The sequence below is a fragment of the Castor canadensis genome, chromosome X, assembly GCF_047511655.1.
Source record: "Castor canadensis chromosome X, mCasCan1.hap1v2, whole genome shotgun sequence".
NCBI lineage: Eukaryota > Metazoa > Chordata > Mammalia > Rodentia > Castoridae > Castor > Castor canadensis.
The window spans coordinates 129,339,249-129,357,738 of NC_133405.1; the positions used below are offsets into that span (position 1 = coordinate 129,339,249).

General features: G+C 39.4%; 1 long non-coding RNA gene and 1 other non-coding gene across 3 annotated transcripts in view; one reads left to right on the top strand and one right to left on the bottom strand.

Moving 5' to 3' along the window:
* LOC141419873 (uncharacterized) overlaps nucleotides 1–18,490 on the bottom strand; it is a 236,557-nt gene that overhangs the window by 128,646 nt on the left and 89,421 nt on the right. The window lies entirely within an intron of this gene.
* On the top strand, nucleotides 11,209–11,372 carry LOC141419957 (U1 spliceosomal RNA). Its single transcript, XR_012444682.1, has one exon. It is a non-coding gene; the product is annotated as a U1 spliceosomal RNA (small nuclear RNA).

The following is an 18,490-nucleotide window of genomic DNA, read 5'->3' on the forward strand; positions in this document are numbered from 1 at the left end:
CTGGATACAGTAGAAAATGAGGATCTTTTTCCTTAGACTCTCAGGATTAAGATTTTCCCAATGCCTTAATAAGCAAGTGAGGGGGAGATGCCTTGGGAATGTTGTGCTGTCATCCAAAAAATGGATAAGGGAAACTGGTCATTCTAAGGAGGGTCTCAGGTGCCTAGGAGTCACCAAGGCCAGAGACCTAGTTCCCCCACTGGGAACCATACTCCTTTGGAGAGAAGGCATCCGTTTCTCCTGTCTCCTTCTGTCACCACCACCTGTGGCCAGGGTTGTGGGGAAGACATTTGGGTCTGCCAGGATTGCAACCACCCTTACCTTGTGTGGTAAGGGTGTGACCTTGACCAAGTCTTCACTTATTGATTTTATAACCTTGTATATGTAGCCATTTTCCAATTATTAAGAGGCTCTAGTTCAACAAGATTCTATTGAAAAGGGTCCCAGGACGGCCAGGAGGGCTAGCATAGATAGGGAAAGAATTCCTTCCCTAAGGGGGAGACCACAGGAACATGTTCTGCCAAGTGCTGTATATAGTGCCCACTGTGTCACTATGTCCCTTTGCATTTTTCTTATCAAGCCTTTTTTTTAAGTATGTTGGTAATGTTAAGTATATTCACATTGTTGTGAACTAGATCTCCAGAACTTTTTCCTTTTTGAGGATTTCTCCTTCCTCCTAACCAGAAGACTGGAATTTTAAGTCTGAGGGAGAGAAACCCTGCTCCCATTTGTTCCTGGTGTGGGGTCATTAGTTATATGCCTAAGGGTCCTAAAACAGCTGCATTTGCCTGAAAAGTCAAGGTATGGGTTGGGCAGAAATATTATTTTTTTCTCCTGGAGTATGGTATTTAATCTATAAGAAATGGGTGTCTTTTGTATTCTTGTTAGGGCCATTAAATGCGCCCCTTGCACCAAGAAGTAAAGTTGAAAATGCCTAATACTTTTTTTTTTATTTCCCTTCCTTTGCAATGACATGTAAATAGAGGAGCAAGAAGAAGGAGGGTTGTGAGGGATCCTTAGAGAGTGAGCTCACACATCCCAGCAAAGCCTCACACCCAGCCTTTAGACTGGTAACTGGTGCTATTTACATGTAACTCGCTGGCAGGTGCCCAGTTTTTGATATTTAATAGAGGTCTTTGTTTAAGCCCCAGGAGGGCTTGCATTGAGATGGGAAGAATGCAGGCTGGACTGTTCCCAGATAATGTCTGCCTAGGAAATATTGCTGATAAACTCTTCCCTCAGGGTGGTTTTGACCCAAATCTGACTATTGCCTAGGGCAGAAGGGATAGCCACTCATTCTGATCTACTTGGGAAAGAAAAAGGAAGGAAACTGAAAGTTGAGAGAAAAACCTAGGTGCACTGAGGTTTCATCTCCACCCACGTAGCACTGGCAGGCTGAGTAAGCTCCCGGCTGGCCTGATCTCTCGGGTTGCCTGCCCAACAGCTGCAGTGGGCTCAGAGCTTTTTCCCCAGATTTCTGCGGGAGGAGCCCTCCTTAATGAGAAAGAGAGAGAAAAGTCGTCCTGAGAGATCCACCATAGCTAAGCCTTGGTGGAGGTGCTCTCCTGGAGGGCAGACTCCACCAGAGGGCCGGATGATCACTGTCACTTCCTAGGCAGTCTCCTCCAGTTTGGCGCCACCTGTACCAACCTCAGGTGAAAAAGGGTCCCTTTGTAGTTGCCAGATGATACGCTGGAATTCTCAGATGCTGAGGGTCCTTGTTCCGCGCTTGGATAGAAATCAAAGGCAGGAGTGCAAGCAACGATCAAAGGAATTTCTATTTGCAGAAAAGTGAAAGAAAAGGCCGCATGGAGGGGCCTGCGGTGGGGTCCAAAATCTGGTAGTGCCCCAAGTCGGGTTGGACGTCAGGTTTTATAGCTCTTTTGTTGCCAGTGGGAGGAGTATGTTTCACCACAAAGATTTTGATGCAAGCAGGTGTCCCTTGGGAAGGAGATGGGGCATTTCTCCCCCTGGCTGATGGCCATCTTTGGGGAACATGTGGACTTCCTGCAGTCTGCCCTTTGAAAGCATTGCTGCCACCACCATTTTATCTGATACTGGGAAAAGATTTTAACTACCCCAATGCAAGGTGAGTAGAAAGAGAGGAAGTGATTCAGGTAGATACCAATGGCTGGCACTGCTGATTGGCTGCTCCAAAGTCCTTCCAGGTCCTGCCCTCCCTTTCAGCCTCACATTACAAAGAGCGGAAAGCCAAGTCCTTTCCATATTCCCTTGAAGTCCGTGACTCACCTCTGGCCCATAAGATACTACTAAATTTCTTAGCTTTTTGTTTGGTTTTGTTTTTGGCCTTAGGGTATCTCATTAGGAATATACAGCTAAACTATTGTGGTTTAAAAGTCATAGAAGTGTTTCTTCTGTCTGTGCTTTTGCCACTAATTTACAATACACTTAATTTTGTTTATTTGGGTATTGACTTAGAGGTATGTGAAATATTTGCATGATACCAAAGTCAAATCTGCAACACAAGGCATATTGGAAGGCCCAGTTCTTATCCTTATCTCCTCTATTCAGCTTTCTCCTTCCTCCTATGTGGGTCAATTTTAAAGTTTTTGGCTTATTTCCCTTTTTTAGTGCTTTATTTTAAAATAATTTTAGGATTATTGAAAGTTGCACAGGTCAAGGTGGTGCGCATTAGTAATCATTGAGGCAAAGAGGATGATCAGGAGGATCACGATCTCAAGACCAGCCTGGGCTATACTTTTTCAAGAAGGGCAGTGGGAGAAGAGGGAGAATAATAGAAGGGATGAACCAACCGGGGTAAAATATATGTGTATATGGAAATGTTACAATGAAAACTCCTGTATAGCTATCATATACTAATAAAAACATTAAAAAAATAGAAAGTTGTAAAGAGAGTTCCCATCTACCTTTCACCCAACTTCCTGTATATTACATATTATTAAACTATGGGTAGTTTGGCAAGACTAATACATCAACATTGGTACAAAACTATTAACTAAGCTACAAACCTTAATCAAAGTTCATTATCATATTGCTGGTGTCCCACTAATATTCTTTTTTGGACCATGATCTCATCGAGGATCCCACATGATATTTAGTTGTTGGGACTCCTTAATCTCCTCCAATCTACATAGGCTGAGGATCTTTCTTTGTCTCTTATGAATTTGGCAGGTTTGAAAAATACTGGTCAGTTACATAATATTCCTCAATTTGAGTTTGAAAAATGATTTCTTATGGTTAAAAACAGGTTGGGCACTTTAAAGTAGAAAATCACAGAAGTGGTACCGTGCCCTTCTCAGTGACCATTAAATATTTAAGCTCCACAAATAATGTTTTTTTCTTAAACTTTTACCCACTAATTTCCTGTTTGCCAAATGGTGATTTTTCTATTTCCATAATTTCTTCTATATTTGATAATGAAAAATTCTATCAGAAAAAGATCTTTTCCTTCACTCCCCCTTTGCATTTTATTCTATCATTTGTATCAGTACAGACTCATGGATATTTTTCTTATTCTATTTATCTTATTCCATTACTATGCTTATTTGTTTGGTTTCTCATATTGTGCCACACTGGAACATTTAAAGTGCTCTGGCTCTGGGGGTCCCAAGAAATTAGATTTGACCACCTGTCCCAATATGCCAATCAAAGAGAAGAGCAGTGATGGAAAGCAGAGAAAGGAGCTTTAATCAATGTGCCACATAGGGAAGAACATATAAAAGAGGTTCAGTAGCCCTAAGTCTGATTTCGAGGGGCTGGCAGTTGGGAGAAACAAAGGAGATGGGGAGGGGGACATGCACAGCTGGCAGAGCAGGTAATCTTGGTCTGGACAGTGCTCTGATTGATCATTATCTCATTTCTGGTTCTGCAAGGGTTTGGGAGAAATTATTATTGTCATTTGAGGAGAGTAATCTGGTTCTGATGAGATGGTTACTCCTGCTCTGGGATCGAACCTTAGTTCCTCTCTTGAGCAATCATCCCCATTTGATGATTGAGCTTATCATGGGGTGATCTGTCCTGTGAAGCTCACTGTTGCTTGAGGGTAATTTTTGTCTCTTGTCACAAAGGATCAGTCCTGTCATTCCTAGAAGCCAAAGTAGCTGCAGAAGAGAGTGACTAAGGAGGAAATAGTTAAATAGAGCCACAGAGGGACTAGTGCCCTCCTTCAAGCAGGCTCCAGTGTCCTTTCAACACGCCCCATGTTTCTTTGCATTTTTACTTTCCGATGCAACATTTCTGGCTCTTCTTACATTTTTCCTGTCCCAGTCCTGAAATCAAACATTCCTCCAAGGAGTTCTGGTTCCTTTTATTGGAGAATGGCAATTTGAAACCAAGATTTGGGCACTATGTGTACTCCTCGCTATGGAAGTGTCATTGAGAGTCACTAAAACTAAATTGTTTAGCTCTGAAAAAGACACTGTTAATAAAATGAAAAAATAAACCACATACTGGGAAAAAATATTCACAAACAGACTTGTACAGAGAAAAATTATATATATACGTATATATATATAATATTAAAAAGTAAGAAAACAAACAATCCAATGAAAAAATGGGTAAATAGGCTGGCAGAGCAGCTCAAGTGGTAGAGCATGAGGCCCTGAATTCAAATTCCAGTACCACTGAAAAAAAAAGAAATGGGTAAAGAATTTGAACACACTTCACCGTAGAAGATACATGGCTAAAAAATAAGCATTTGAAAGATACTCAATATTGTTAGTCCTTCGAATATGCAAATTAAAACCACAATGAGATACTACTACACACCTATAGAATGACCCAAATTTTAAAAAACCAAAAACAAAACTTGACACTACTGAGCACTATGGCAAGGAGGCAGATATAGAACTCTCATGCTTTGCTTGGGACTGGAAAATGATAGTTTCTTCTAAAGTTAAATATACACTTAGCACACAATCATTTCACTTCTAGGGATTTCTCCAAGGCAATACAAACTTACGAGCACACAAAAACCTGTCAAGAATGTTCGCATTGGCCTTATCTGTAATCACCAAAAGCTGGTAACAACCCAAATATCGTCCACTGGAAAAAAAATAAACCAACTCTAGTCTACCCATGCAATGAAATGCTACTTGAGGATAAAAATGAAGCAAAGTACTGATAAATGTAACAATAGGGATGAATCTCAAATGCATTATGCTGAATAAAAGAAACCAGACCAAAAAGGCTATATCCTATCTGATTCTATTTACACGACATTCTGGAAAATAGCAAATTATAAGATCAGAAGCCAGATCAGTGTTTCCCAGGAGCTGAGGCTAGGAGAGAGGATAATTAGAAACAGGGGGGTTAGAAATGTTTTGGGGTGTTGGAAATGTTCTCTATCTTGTTTGTCATGGTAGTTACATCACTGTGAGATGTACTATGTCGATGGTGGTTACATACATTTGCCAAATCTCATGGATCAAGATACCAAAAAAAAAAAAATTTCCCTCTGTATAATTTATTCCTCAAGAAAAAAGAAAAGTGGAAAAGAAGGGAGACAAGAAATTCAAATCACACTTCTAAAACTGCAATCCAGACTACGTCTGGTCAAACACTGCCCACAACACTTAACAGGCTGCCATTTAAATGTTCTATTGCTATCAAATTTATTTATCTATAGTGACAATTATTCCTTTTGTGTTATTGTGATCGTAGGCCCTGAAATAGCTTTGGAACACCATGTGGATAAAATACCTTTTATGTTTGGAATAGGGTTTTACAAGAAAAGATGGGAAAAGCAGCTATTCTTCTACACTGGTAAAAGGTTTAAGAAGTAAACCATGTTAAGAGGCTTAAGGCCTGAGCTGGAGAAATCTTAATTTAAGAGACACAGGTGGGCCGATTACTCCCTTTGAATAAAAGGCAGGAAATCTTCCCCAGCTTTGTTGAAGCAGGTGAGTCATTTTGAGCGAATCTGTTCAGAACAATTCCTCAGGGCAGGAGGCATCCCTCGTTACCGTGGCTGCAAGAACAGCTTTCTCCTCTGCCTCCTTCTAAACCTGAAATCAGACATGAAGCTCTTGTCCTCATGTCCCTCTCCCTTCCCCCAATCAAGCCCATATCTCTTCTCCCCCAGACACAAATCTCTTCCGCCCACTCGGTATTGATAGGGCTAGGGGCCTACCAACAATGGCCTATGGCCAAATTCTGCCAGCTGCGAGAGTTTGTGCGACTGCTGAGCAAAGAGTGGTTTGAGTTTTTTGTTTTGGTTTTACATTTTTCAATCGTGGGGGAAACATCAAAAGAAGAATAATATTTCAAGAGAGGTGAGAATTATGTGAAATTTTAATTTCAGTGTCTATAAATAGAGCACAGCCACACCCCTTTGTTTCTGTATTGTGTGTGACTTCTTTAACACCACAACAAAAAGCTGAGAAGCTGTAATACCACAGGACTTGCAAAACCTAAAATATTTACCTGGCCCTTTTGCAGAAAAAAAAATTTGCCCACCCCTGATTTAGGTATCTTCATTCTGTTGCCTCTATGCTGATGTCCACACCATAAATTTATTAAAAAAAAAAAAAAAAAAAGGGAAGGCCCAGCAGTAGATCATGTCGCTATGACATCATAACATCTTGTGCTCTTGCAGGATACTCTTTTTGCTGCTGCTAAGCAGAATAAATACACATAGCACTGCAGCAGGAAAAGGAGTCATTGGAGGAAAATGGTGTATTTCTTGTTTCTGAAACTATCCATTTAAGTATGGCCAACCCTTTGTATCCATGGGCTGCACATTCACAGATACAACCAACCATTGATCAAAAATGTTTTAAAAATTATGTCTGTACTGAACATGTACAGACTTTTTCCCTTATCATTATTCCCTAAACAATATAGTATAAGAACTATTTACATAGTTTACATTGTATTAGGTGTTGCAAATCATCTAGAGAGGATAAGGTGTGGGGGAAATGTATGAAAGTTACATGTAAACACCATTTTATATACAGGACTTCAGCATCCACAGTTTGGTATCTACAAGGGTCCTGGAACCAATCTTCTGCAGTTACCAAAGAATGACTATATCCCATAGTAGCACATGCTCTCATAGGAAATTTGTAGGGCTGGCTACAGTGTGGCTCAAATGTTAGAGCACCTGCTTAGCAAAAACAAGCATAAGGCCCTGAGTTCTGTTGGAAATGTAGGCCCCAAAATGACCACGTGGAGAGGAGTGATCTGGCCAAGAGATTCTTTATTGATGGGTGGGAGAGGGAGAGAGAGCCAAGAGAAAGAGGGAGAGAGGGGCAGGGGCTTAAATACCCCTCAGTGGGACTCAGCATGATCTGATTGGTTAGGATCTTATGGTTCATGCTGATTGGAGGTTGGGGCAGAAGGAGGATTCAAGCTAGACTTGAGGCAGGACTGTGACCCTGGGAGGTAGGACCGTGACCCTGGAAAACAGAAGCTTAAGGGTGCAGTAAGAACCGAAACCTATCGGCGCCATTATTGCCAACAAGTTCAAACCCCATACTGCAAAAAAAAAAAAAAGAAAGAAAGAAAGAAAAAGAAAAAAATGTAGTATCCAAAACAATAACTACTTACTGAATATTACTTCACAATACCCACTCAACTGAGAAGAACATTTTACCAATCCATCAACTCTAAAGATTACATTGTGTTTCCGATATAAGTAAAAGCGTCACAATCATCTCCAAAGCTGTGATGCCAAGCTGTACCAATTCTGAGCATTTGTCTGCTCACCTTTTTTATATTTTAGCATTGCTCATATTTACTTTTGTTTTATTTTTTGCCAGTACTATAATTTGAACTCAGGGCTTTGCACTTGCTAAGCAGGCACTCTACCACTTGAGTCACACTTCCAGCCCTTTTGGCTGAAGGTAAGGTCTTGCTTTTTCACGGGCTGGTCTTGAACCTCTATCCACCCAACCTCAGCCTCCCATGTAGTTTGGGATGACAAGTGGGTGCCTCTGTGCCCAACTATTGGTTTACATGGGAGAAGGGTCTCATGAATTCTTTAACTGACCTGGCCTTGAAACTTGATCCTCCCTATCTCAGCCTCCCAAGTAGCTAGAATTACAGGCGTGAGCCCGCAATGCCCAGTCTCATAGTTGCTGTTGATACTAATCAGAGTCTAAGATCAGTATAGAGTGCTGGAACTAGAATGGGATTTAGCATCCAAACATTTGCCTTTAAATCTTGGTTCCACCACTTACATAAGTTTCCTTATATCTTAGAGCCCTGAGTCCTTGTCTGTTAATGGGAATGGAAATCACACCTTGGAGGACCTCTGTGAAGTAGTGGTAATTACGTGAAAGCGTCATGCGTACATTATGACGATGACAATATTGTTCATTTTATCTTTTTTCCCCCTTGCCTCCCTCAATCACAACCTCTCTGAGAGATTTCTTTAACATGTGGGCCCTGCAGATCATTAAAATATCAATGGATTAAACTTTTTGATTGATCATTCCTATTTACGCACTTGATGAATATTTGGTTCTTAAGCAGACAAAGACTAAATAGTTTAATATTGCTTTTAGTCTGTGCTAAGGAAAATAGACTCATTTTCAATTAGCAGGATCAAACATATCTCACTAACAGGAGATGGTGATCAAATAATTATGAGTCACACTGCTTTAAGGAGAAAATATTCGCTTCCCTTCCATGGTCTTACTTTCCTTGAAAAACATCAGGGGCATTTCATCAAATGCAAGAACAATGGTTGGAACTTATGCATTCTGAAGCAACCACTTAAAATTTGATTAACAATTTCCAGGAAGAACATGCTTGCTAGGACCATAAAAGAGACAAATGAAAGTTAAACATGGCAGCCTATAATTCCAGCTGCTCAGGAGGCTAAAGCAGAAGGATTGCAGGTTTGAGGTTAGCCTGGGCAACTTAGCAAGACACTGTCACAAAACAATTTTTTTAAAAAGGGATGGGGATCTAGTTCCGTAGCAGAGCGCTTGTCTAGCATGTATGAGGCCCTGGGTTTGATCCTCAGCACTAATGGGGAGGGGGGAAAGGGGACAAATATAATACAACCTGATCTAGCTTCATTATGAATAATGTCAGCTCCTGCTGGTGGAGTGACTCAAGTGATAGAGCACTTGCCTATGAGCAAGCATGAGGCCCTGAGTTCAAACCCCAGTACCAACAACAACAAAAAAAGGAAGTCAACTCTTATGAACATGAGTAACAATTTGATTAATGCTGAAAATGAACTCTGCAACTTTTTTTTCCTTGGCAATACTGGGGTTTTGAACTTAGGGCCTTATACTTGCAAGGGCTCTACCACTTGAGATCACTCTTCCAGTCCTTTTTGCTTTAGTCATTTTTCAGACCCTGTCTCACACTGTTTGCCTGGGCTGGCCTCGGACAATGATCCTCCTACTTATAACTCCCACATAGCCACCATGCCTCACTTGTTTTTGAGACAGGGTCTCACTAATTTTTTTTTTTGCCTGGGCTGACCTCAAACTGTGATCCTTCTATCTCTACCTCCTGCATAGCCAAAATTACAGGAGTGAGCCACTGTACCCAGCCAACATTTTTATATTCAGAGAATTCACTTCTCTACTTTAAGAATTTACTTCTCTACTTTAAGAATTCTTCAAAGGCTTTTCTTGGATTACTGATTATTGCTGAGATTTATTGTTGGAGAACTAGGCTTTGGTTTGCCTTGGACAAAGATCTAAGGCTATAAAAGAAACAAGGGCTACATAAGCCTATGGCTCTTTTTGAAGAGTGAGTCATAGGTAGAAGGACTAAGCTAAGAATGGCAGGCAGGGCAATTGGGAGGCCAATTAAGGGCAGTGCAGACCTTTGACCAATATGTTTCCATGCCAAATGTCTTGATGGATTCATTTATCCATTCCACAACCATTCCTTGGAAACCTACTGTATTCTAGGTCAGGGGATAGTCAATGGGGATGTATAAGTACCTAAAATTGGGAGTCAGAGGCCTCCATGCTAGTCCCAAATCTAACACCAGTAGTTGTGTAGTTATGTGAAATGATCAAGTGTTGATTTACGGGCCAGATGTTTAAGTTGCTAATATTATCCCTGCATTTCAACGCAGATCTGTAAGATTGTCTCTTGGATGTCTTTGACTCAAGTTAGGAGGATCTATTGCTTCTTACAAGGTAGTGAATGAATGAATGAATGAATGAAAGGTTCAGAATTCTTTCTTTTTTTTCTTTTTGCAGTACTGAGGTTGAACTCAGGGCCTCATGCTGGTGCTCTAGCACCAGCTCTTTTTGTGTTGGTTATTTTTAAGGTAGGGTCTTGCTTTATGCCCTAGCAGACCTGGGCTATAATTCTCTGTGCTTCCCTGGGTAATTGGAATCACAGATGCATACCACTGCTCCCAGCCATTGGTTGAGATGGGGTCTTGAACTTTTTGCCTGAGCTGACCTCAAACCTCGATCCTCCCAATCTCCATCTCCCAAGTAGCTGGGATTACAGGCTTGAACCATGGTATCCAGCAAAAGTTCAGATTCTAAAAGACATTGGCTAGAAGGGTTTGTGAAGTTTTTTTTTAAACCAATTCTCTTTTATTCTTTTGAAGATTTTCTACAATATGAATCTGATATTATTTACAAGTCTCTTGGCTATTTGCTTGTGAGTTTTCTTCTCTGTAATTGTCTCCTATTACCCAGCAGTAAAGATGCCACCCGCCCCCCCAAACACCATACTCCTTAGACAAGTCTTGGTCCCAAAGAGATCTATTTTGTTCTTTAATACTTGAGATGGTTAAAAGAAATGATTTCTGAGAAAAAAATGGAGGAGGGAAAATCAATAGGACAAGATTCTAGAGACAACAGATATAACCAAATACTCGGGTAGAGATTTAGCTTCATGAGGAAAAACTATTTTTCTGCAACAAGAGGAAAAAACAGGAGAAAATGGAAGAAATAGAGCAGAATTCTGAGATAGAGAAGACATTTTGAAATGGACAGAGGGGAAAATGGCAAATCTCCTTCTCAAGGAAGGAAAAGGTAAGAAAATCTATTGAAATTACGATGAGATGTATTATGGTCCATAAGGAATAGAAATAACTGTGCAAGATATTGAATAGGAAGTATACAAGAGATAACGCAAGTATTTTGTATTTTTGAAAAACATTGAAAGAGCCGGGTGCTGGTGGCTCACACCTGTAATCCTAGCTATTTGGGAGGCTGAGCTTGGGAGGATCATGGTTCAAGACCAGCCCAGGCAAATAGTTCTCAAGACCTCATCTCTAAAATAACCAGAGCAATACTTACCTGGCAGGGAGGATACCATGATCACGAAGGTGGTTTTCCCAGGGCAAGGCTTATCCATTGTACTCTGGATGTGCTGACCCCTGCGATTTCCCCAAATGTGGGAAACGCGACTGCATAATTTGTGGTAGTGGGGGACTGCATTTACGCTCTCCCCTTAAAAATAAAATAAAATAAAATAAAATAACCAGAGCAAAATGGACTGGATTTGTGGCTCAAGCAAGAGAGTGCCTGCTTGAAGCCCTGAGTTCAAACCCCAGTCCCACCAAAAAACAAAAAAAAACAAGTACATTGAAAGATTGGCAAGTGATTATTATCAATGCTGTTGATGGATATATGGGAATTTAATTTCATTAATTTTATATATATATGAAATTTTCATATGATGTTTTAAATATTTTTGACTATTATGTAATATACTTATGATCTCTGGGTTTTTAAAAAATTATTAGCATGTATTAAATGTACAAATGGGTTTCACTGTGAAATTTTCAAATATGCATATAATATAGTTTGATCATATTCTCTTCTGAGGTCTTTAAAAAAATGCTGTCCCACCAAGACAATTAAAAAATAGAAATAACCGGGAACCGGTGGTTCACGCCTGTAATCCTAGCTACTCAGGAGGCACAGATCAGTAGGATCACAGTTCAAAGCCAGCCGAGGCAAATAGTTCATGAGATCCTATCTTGAAAATACCTGACACAAAAAGGGCTGGTGGAGTGGCTCAAAGTGTAGGCCCTGAGTTCAAATCCCAGTACCACAAAATAAATAAATAAAAATGAAGCCCCAGTGCTGCCATAAATAAATAAATAAATAAATAAATAAAAATACAACAACTGGTGACCTTGCATTGTTCTTTGTGGATGGCTGGTAAGAATGTTTCCCTTAGGTCAATGGCTCTCAGTGAAATTGTCTCACTTGTATTACTGTCTTAAACAAAGCTCAGTCAATTCAAATGTACCTGTGAAATCCTTTGTCTAATGCTTTTTAAAATGCCTGTCCCATCGCTTAGTCAAGTTCTGAAATAATTTTGCTTATTTCTCTTAACAGCACGTTATTGCTTGTTGTTTAAGCAAAGTGTCTTTTTTATTTTCTTTTTTTAAAAATATTATTACTTAAGACAAGTTGGCTGCAGACTGGATTTCAATTCAGTCCTCTCCACAGCAATGCCCTAGTGAAGGAGATCACAGGGTTTCCAATCTTGCTAAATTTCTTCCTGGCACTGGGAAAACACTGAGCTGTCAAAATAAATGGCTCAAATCTCAGAAACCTGTTAGAGTGATCTGGGGTCCTCCATGCTCCACAGCCCTAATCATCAACTCATTTATATTCTTGAGGATTGAAAGAAGCATATTAAGAAACAATATTCTTGTACCATGTAAAATTGTCACAGTCAGCTAGCAAGAAAAATTGAAGACTAAGAAATATCTTTGAAGCAGCCACTTGGTTTCCTGAAGCATGTCAGTGATACGCAGAATTTATCTTGTCTATGGTTGGATTGTGAAAAGCAACTAGGCAGTGTCCCTGGTTTTGACCTTTAATTAACATATTTTTCTGCATATTAGAAATGTTGAATTGTCATAAATAGCATATGGCTCAAACCAATGTTATTCTGAGAAAATAACTAGTGGGTTTTAAGAATTAGATGGCAAGCAACCCAAAACCTTCAGTAGATGTTTTAAGTTACTGCATGTATCAGAAAAGTAGAGCAGTCTACCTTTTTAGCTTTAGCTTCCCCCAAACCATCTATATGACTATTCAGGTAAGAAGCAGTAGAATGGAAAATATAAGTAATACAGTGGGTAAAAAATCTGAGCAGGAGAGAGAGACCAGGAAGATTAATGAAAGGAAGGACTGAAAAGCATGAACTCAAGGTATGAGGGGCAAAGACACTATTCGGCTCTTGCTCAAAGGCCAAATTATTTCTTTCATATCAGAACAGCAACACACAGACAGAAAACAGAACATTTTTCAGTTAGATAAACTTTAATGAGCAAAATAATGCCTTGCTAAATTCATTCTCAATGACCTTTGACAGTAATTTAAGGAATGTAAAGGAAAAAATACTGATATCAAATGACAATACCCTCTGACACCAATTCCTCCCTTGGCTGACATTAATCATGAGTTGTTGTCCGTAAAGGGATTTTTATTTAACAGGAAAAGAAAGCATATGCCACCTTATCTTAGCATAGTGGTTATATTACTAAACAGTAGTTCCAGCATTCATTCACATGGACTACAGATTTTGATGCTGAGTAGATTACAAAGAGGTGTCATTCATGACAAATCTAAGATAAGAGAGATATTGAGAGTAAGGCTGAAGTGGGGTTAGTAGTGATATTTTTCTAATTACCCTTGCCTCATTAGTAGCTATAAGTTATCAGCTCAAAATACATAGACTCTCTTTTTTTCATATAAAATTTCTATTAGGATGTATTCGTTATATAGGGGAGGACTCATAGTAACAATTCCAATTAGACTTATATTGTACATCAGTTACATCACCCCCATCATCTCGCCACTTATAGCAATTGCAAGAGGTTTCTTAGTTCTATTTCATATAGGTATATGAAGTCCATCAACCATATACTGTCACCTTAATCTCCTTACTTCACCCTCCCCTCCAATAGTATCGCCCCCACATACACTGTATCTAGTTTACATTCCTATCTTTCATTATTAATATTTAAGTTGATGTTCATAGGGGTTTCCCACCGTATGCCCACTGTGGGTGTGCTTTACTTTGGTCTGTTCAACCTCTTCCATTACTCTCCCTTACCCTTTACCTCCCTCCCCTCATTTTTCAACAGCTTTTAATACACATCTTTATATAATCTACCTTTACAGATCTTATGTTTTATGATATTATTGATACTCTGTCATTTTCTTTTCCTTTCCCTCTTTCCCAAAGTTCCATAGGGTAATTCTACTATTATAAACATGTTCTACATATGAGTTTATATATGATCATGTTTGCTTTGTGTATATGTTTTGAATCTGTCTTCCATGTATGAGAGAAAACATTCGGCCTTTGTGTTTCTGATCCTGGCTAACTTCATTTAACATGACATCCTCCATGAAGGTATCCATTTACCTTCAAACCACGTGTCATTATTCTTTATGGCTGAGTAGAACTCCGTTGTGTGTGTGTATATATATATATATATCTCACATTTTCTTGATCCATTCATTCATTGTAGGGCATCAAAATACACAGACACTCTTAATGACCAGAGAAAAGTCATTTGTGGCTTTGGTGAATTCCCAAAAGATCTGGTCAAAGAGTCAGTATTGGATAGACCTAGTGGAGACGGCACTCATGATTTTGCCCTTATCAAATAATTGCTTGCCTGGAGGGGCACAGCCCTATCACACAACCCCTCCACTCTCTTGGCCTATGTGACACACACTCACAGCCTCAGTAAGGGGTAAGGGTTCACCTTGGTTCAGCTCCAATTTCTAGCAGAAACTAACTCATGTTAAAAGAGTGAGGAATAGACAGAATTGCAAGGCAAATCTTCAGATATTGAGTCATTATTAACTCAGCAAAATCGATTCTAGGCCATAAACATGAAGTTATATGTTGAAAGGCAAGTATAACTTTTGTATCCAGGCCTCCTCAACTCTGCTGGGCTAAGCAATGTCCATCCTTACCCCTAGAAAGACACCATGACCAGGAAAGATACCAGGAACCTATGAATATGTTACCTTACACAGGCAAAGGAAATTTTTTAGATGTTATTAAATTGAGGGTATGAAAAGAGGAAATTATTCTGGATTATCTGGGTGTGCCCAATGTATTCACAAGGGTCCTTATAAAAGGGACACAAGAGGAAGAGAGAGAGAGAGATTCCAAGATGGCGGCTAGAGGGAGGAAGCAGAAAGCGTGCCTCCTAAAGTAAAATCTTGCAGAAACACAGGAGATACAATTTACAGGAAAAACCACCGAGAAGAGGCAAAACTTTGACTCCTACACACCCCCAGCCTGCGCATAGCATTCCCACTTCACGTTAAATGGAGAAACCAGGAGGGCTCCCATGCTGCCGCCAGACACCAGCATCCAGGCCGTTTGGGAAGAAGCAGACCACAAGGTGAGCTAAGCAGCATGCGGTACTCCAACAGAGAACCCTGGGCCAGATCAGCATAGCCCCCTGGACAGACCAACCCCCACTCAAGGAAAAAAGAAAAAAAAAAGAATAATAAGCAATAACAACAAAAAAGACACATAGCAAATAGGGCGGGGCGCCCTGGGCACCAAAGAGGGGGGTTGGGGAAATCCCTCATGGAACTGTAAATAAACAAGCTGGCAGGAGAAGGCAGCAGCAGCAGCACACGCCCAGCAGCAACCAGGAGTGGGAAAGCTTGTAAAAGTGGCAGTGGGAGGAAAACTCCATAGGAGCAATAAAAGTCTTCCATGATAAGCAGAAACTAAAACAATATGTGACCACAAAGCCACCACTACAAAAGATTCTTCAAGGGATTCTGCACACAGAAAGTGAAACACAACATAACCATGAAAGGGCAGGCAGCACCAACCTACAGGAAAAGAAAAAGCAAGAAAGTAGAGAGTAACCTCAACTTAGGTACACACAATCAAACCTTCAAACAACTAAGACAACTAAATGACAGGAATCACCACATACCTATCAGTACTAACACTTAATGTTAACGGACTTAATTCCCCCATTAAAAGGCACTGTTTGATGAACTGGATTAAAAAGAAAGATCCAACAATTTGTTGCTTACAGGAGACCCATCTCACTGACAGAAATAAGCATAGGCTTAGGATGAAAGGCTGGAAGAAGATTTACCAAGCCAATGGCCCCCGAAAACAGGCAGGAGTAGCAATACTTATCTCTGACAAAGTAGACTTCAAACCTACATTGATCAAATGAGATAAAGAAGGACATTCCATACTAATAAAAGGGGAAATAGACCAAAAGGAAATATACATTCTTCTCAGCAGCCCATGGAACCTTCTCCAAAATAGATCATATCCTAGGGCACAAAGCAAGCCTCAGCAAATATAAGAAAATAGAAATAATACCGTGCATACTATCTGACCACAATGCAGTAAAAGTAGAACTCAACAACAAAAGTAAAGACAAAAAACATGCAAACAGCTGGAAACTGAACAACTCATTGCTTAATGAACAATGGGTCATTCATGAAATAAAAGAGGAAATTAAAAAGTTCCTGGAAATCAATGAAAATGAAAACACAACCTACTGGAACCTATGGGACAAAGCAAAGGCAGTCCTGAGAGGAAAGTTTATAGCCATGAGTGCATATATTAAAAAGACGGAAAGATCTCAAATCAATGACCTAATGATTTACAGTCATCTCAAACTCTGAGAAAAACAAGAACAAGCAAATCACAAAACAAATAGAAGGAGAGAAATAATAAAAATAAGAGCTGAAATCAACGAAATAGAAACCAAAAAAAACCATACAAAGAATTAATGAAACAAAAAGTTGGTTCTTTGAAAAAATAAACCAGATCAACAGACCCCTGGCAAACCTGACTAAAATGAGGAGAGAAAAAATCCAAATTAGTAGAATCAGGATTGCAAAAGGGGAGATAATGACAAACACCATGGAAGTCCAGGAAATCATCAGAGACTACTTCGAGAACCTATATTCAAATAAATTTGAAAATCTTAAAGAAATGGACAGATTTCTAGATATATATGATCATCCAAAACTGAACCAAGAGGATATTAATCACCTGAATAGACCTATAACACAAAATGAAATTGAAGCAGCAATCAAGAGGCTCCCCCCCAAAAAAAGTCCAGGACCTGATGGATGCTCTGCTGAATTCTATCAGACCTTTAAAGAAGAACTGATACCAACCCTTCTTAAACTGTTCCACGGAATAGAAAGGGAAGGAAAACTGCCTAACACATTTTATGAAGCCAGTATCACACTTATCCCAAAACCTGGCAAAGACACCTCCAAAAAGGAGAACTATAGGTCAATCTCCTTAAAGAACATTGATACAAAAATCCTCAGTAAAATAATGGCAAACCGAATTCAACAATACATCAAAAAGATCATTCACCACGACCAAATAGGCCTCACCCAGGAATGCAGGGGTGGTTCAACATACGAAAATCAATAAACGTAATAAACCACATTAACAGAAGCAAAGACAAAAACCACTTGATCATCTCAATAGATGCAGAAAAAGCCTTTGATAAGCTCCAACACCATTTCATGATAAAAGCTCTAAGAAAACTAGGAATAGAAGGAAAGTACCTCAACATTATAAAAGCTATATATGACAAACCTACAGCCAGCATTATACTTAACGGAGAAAAACTGAAACCATTCCCTCTAAAATCAGGAATGAGACAAGGATGCCCACTATCTCCACTCCTATTCAACATAGTACTGGAATTCCTAGCCAGAGAAATTAGGCAAGAAGAAGGAATAAAAGGAATACAAATAGGTAAAGAAACTGTCAAAATATCCCTATTTGCAGACGACATGATCTATACTCAAAAAACTCTACTCAAAAGCTCCTAGACACCATCAATAGCTACAGCAAGGTAGCAGGATATAAAATCAACATAGAAAAATCATTAGCATTTGCATACACTAGTAATGAACAAACTGAGAATGAATATATAAAAACAATTCCATTTACAATAGCCTCAAAAAAAATCAAATACCTAGGTGTAAACCTAACAAAGGATGTGAACGACCTCTACAAGGAAAACTATAAACTTCTGAAGAAAGAGATTGAGGAAGACTATAGAAAGTGGAGAGATCTCCCATGCTCATGGATTGGTAGAATCAACATAGTAAAAATGTTTAAACCCCCAAAAGTAATCTACATGTTTAATGCAATTCCCATCAAAATTCCAATGACATTCATTAAAGAGATTGAAAAATCTACTGTGAAATTTATATGGAAACACAAGAGGCCACGAATAGCCAAGGCAATACTCAGTCAAAAGAACAATGCAATACAATAAAAACAGCATGGTACTGGCACATAAACAGACACGATGACCAGTGGAACAGAATAGAGGACCCAGATATGAAGCCACACAACTATAACCAACTTGTCTTTTACAAAAGCACTAAAAATATACGATGGAGAAAAGACAGCCTCTTCAACAAAAACTTCTGGGAAAACTGGTTAGCAGTCTGCAAAAAACTGAAACTAGATCCATGTATATCACCCTATGCCAATATTAACTCAAAATGGATCAAGGATCTTAATATCAGACCCCAAACTCTAAAGTTGGTACAGGAAAGAG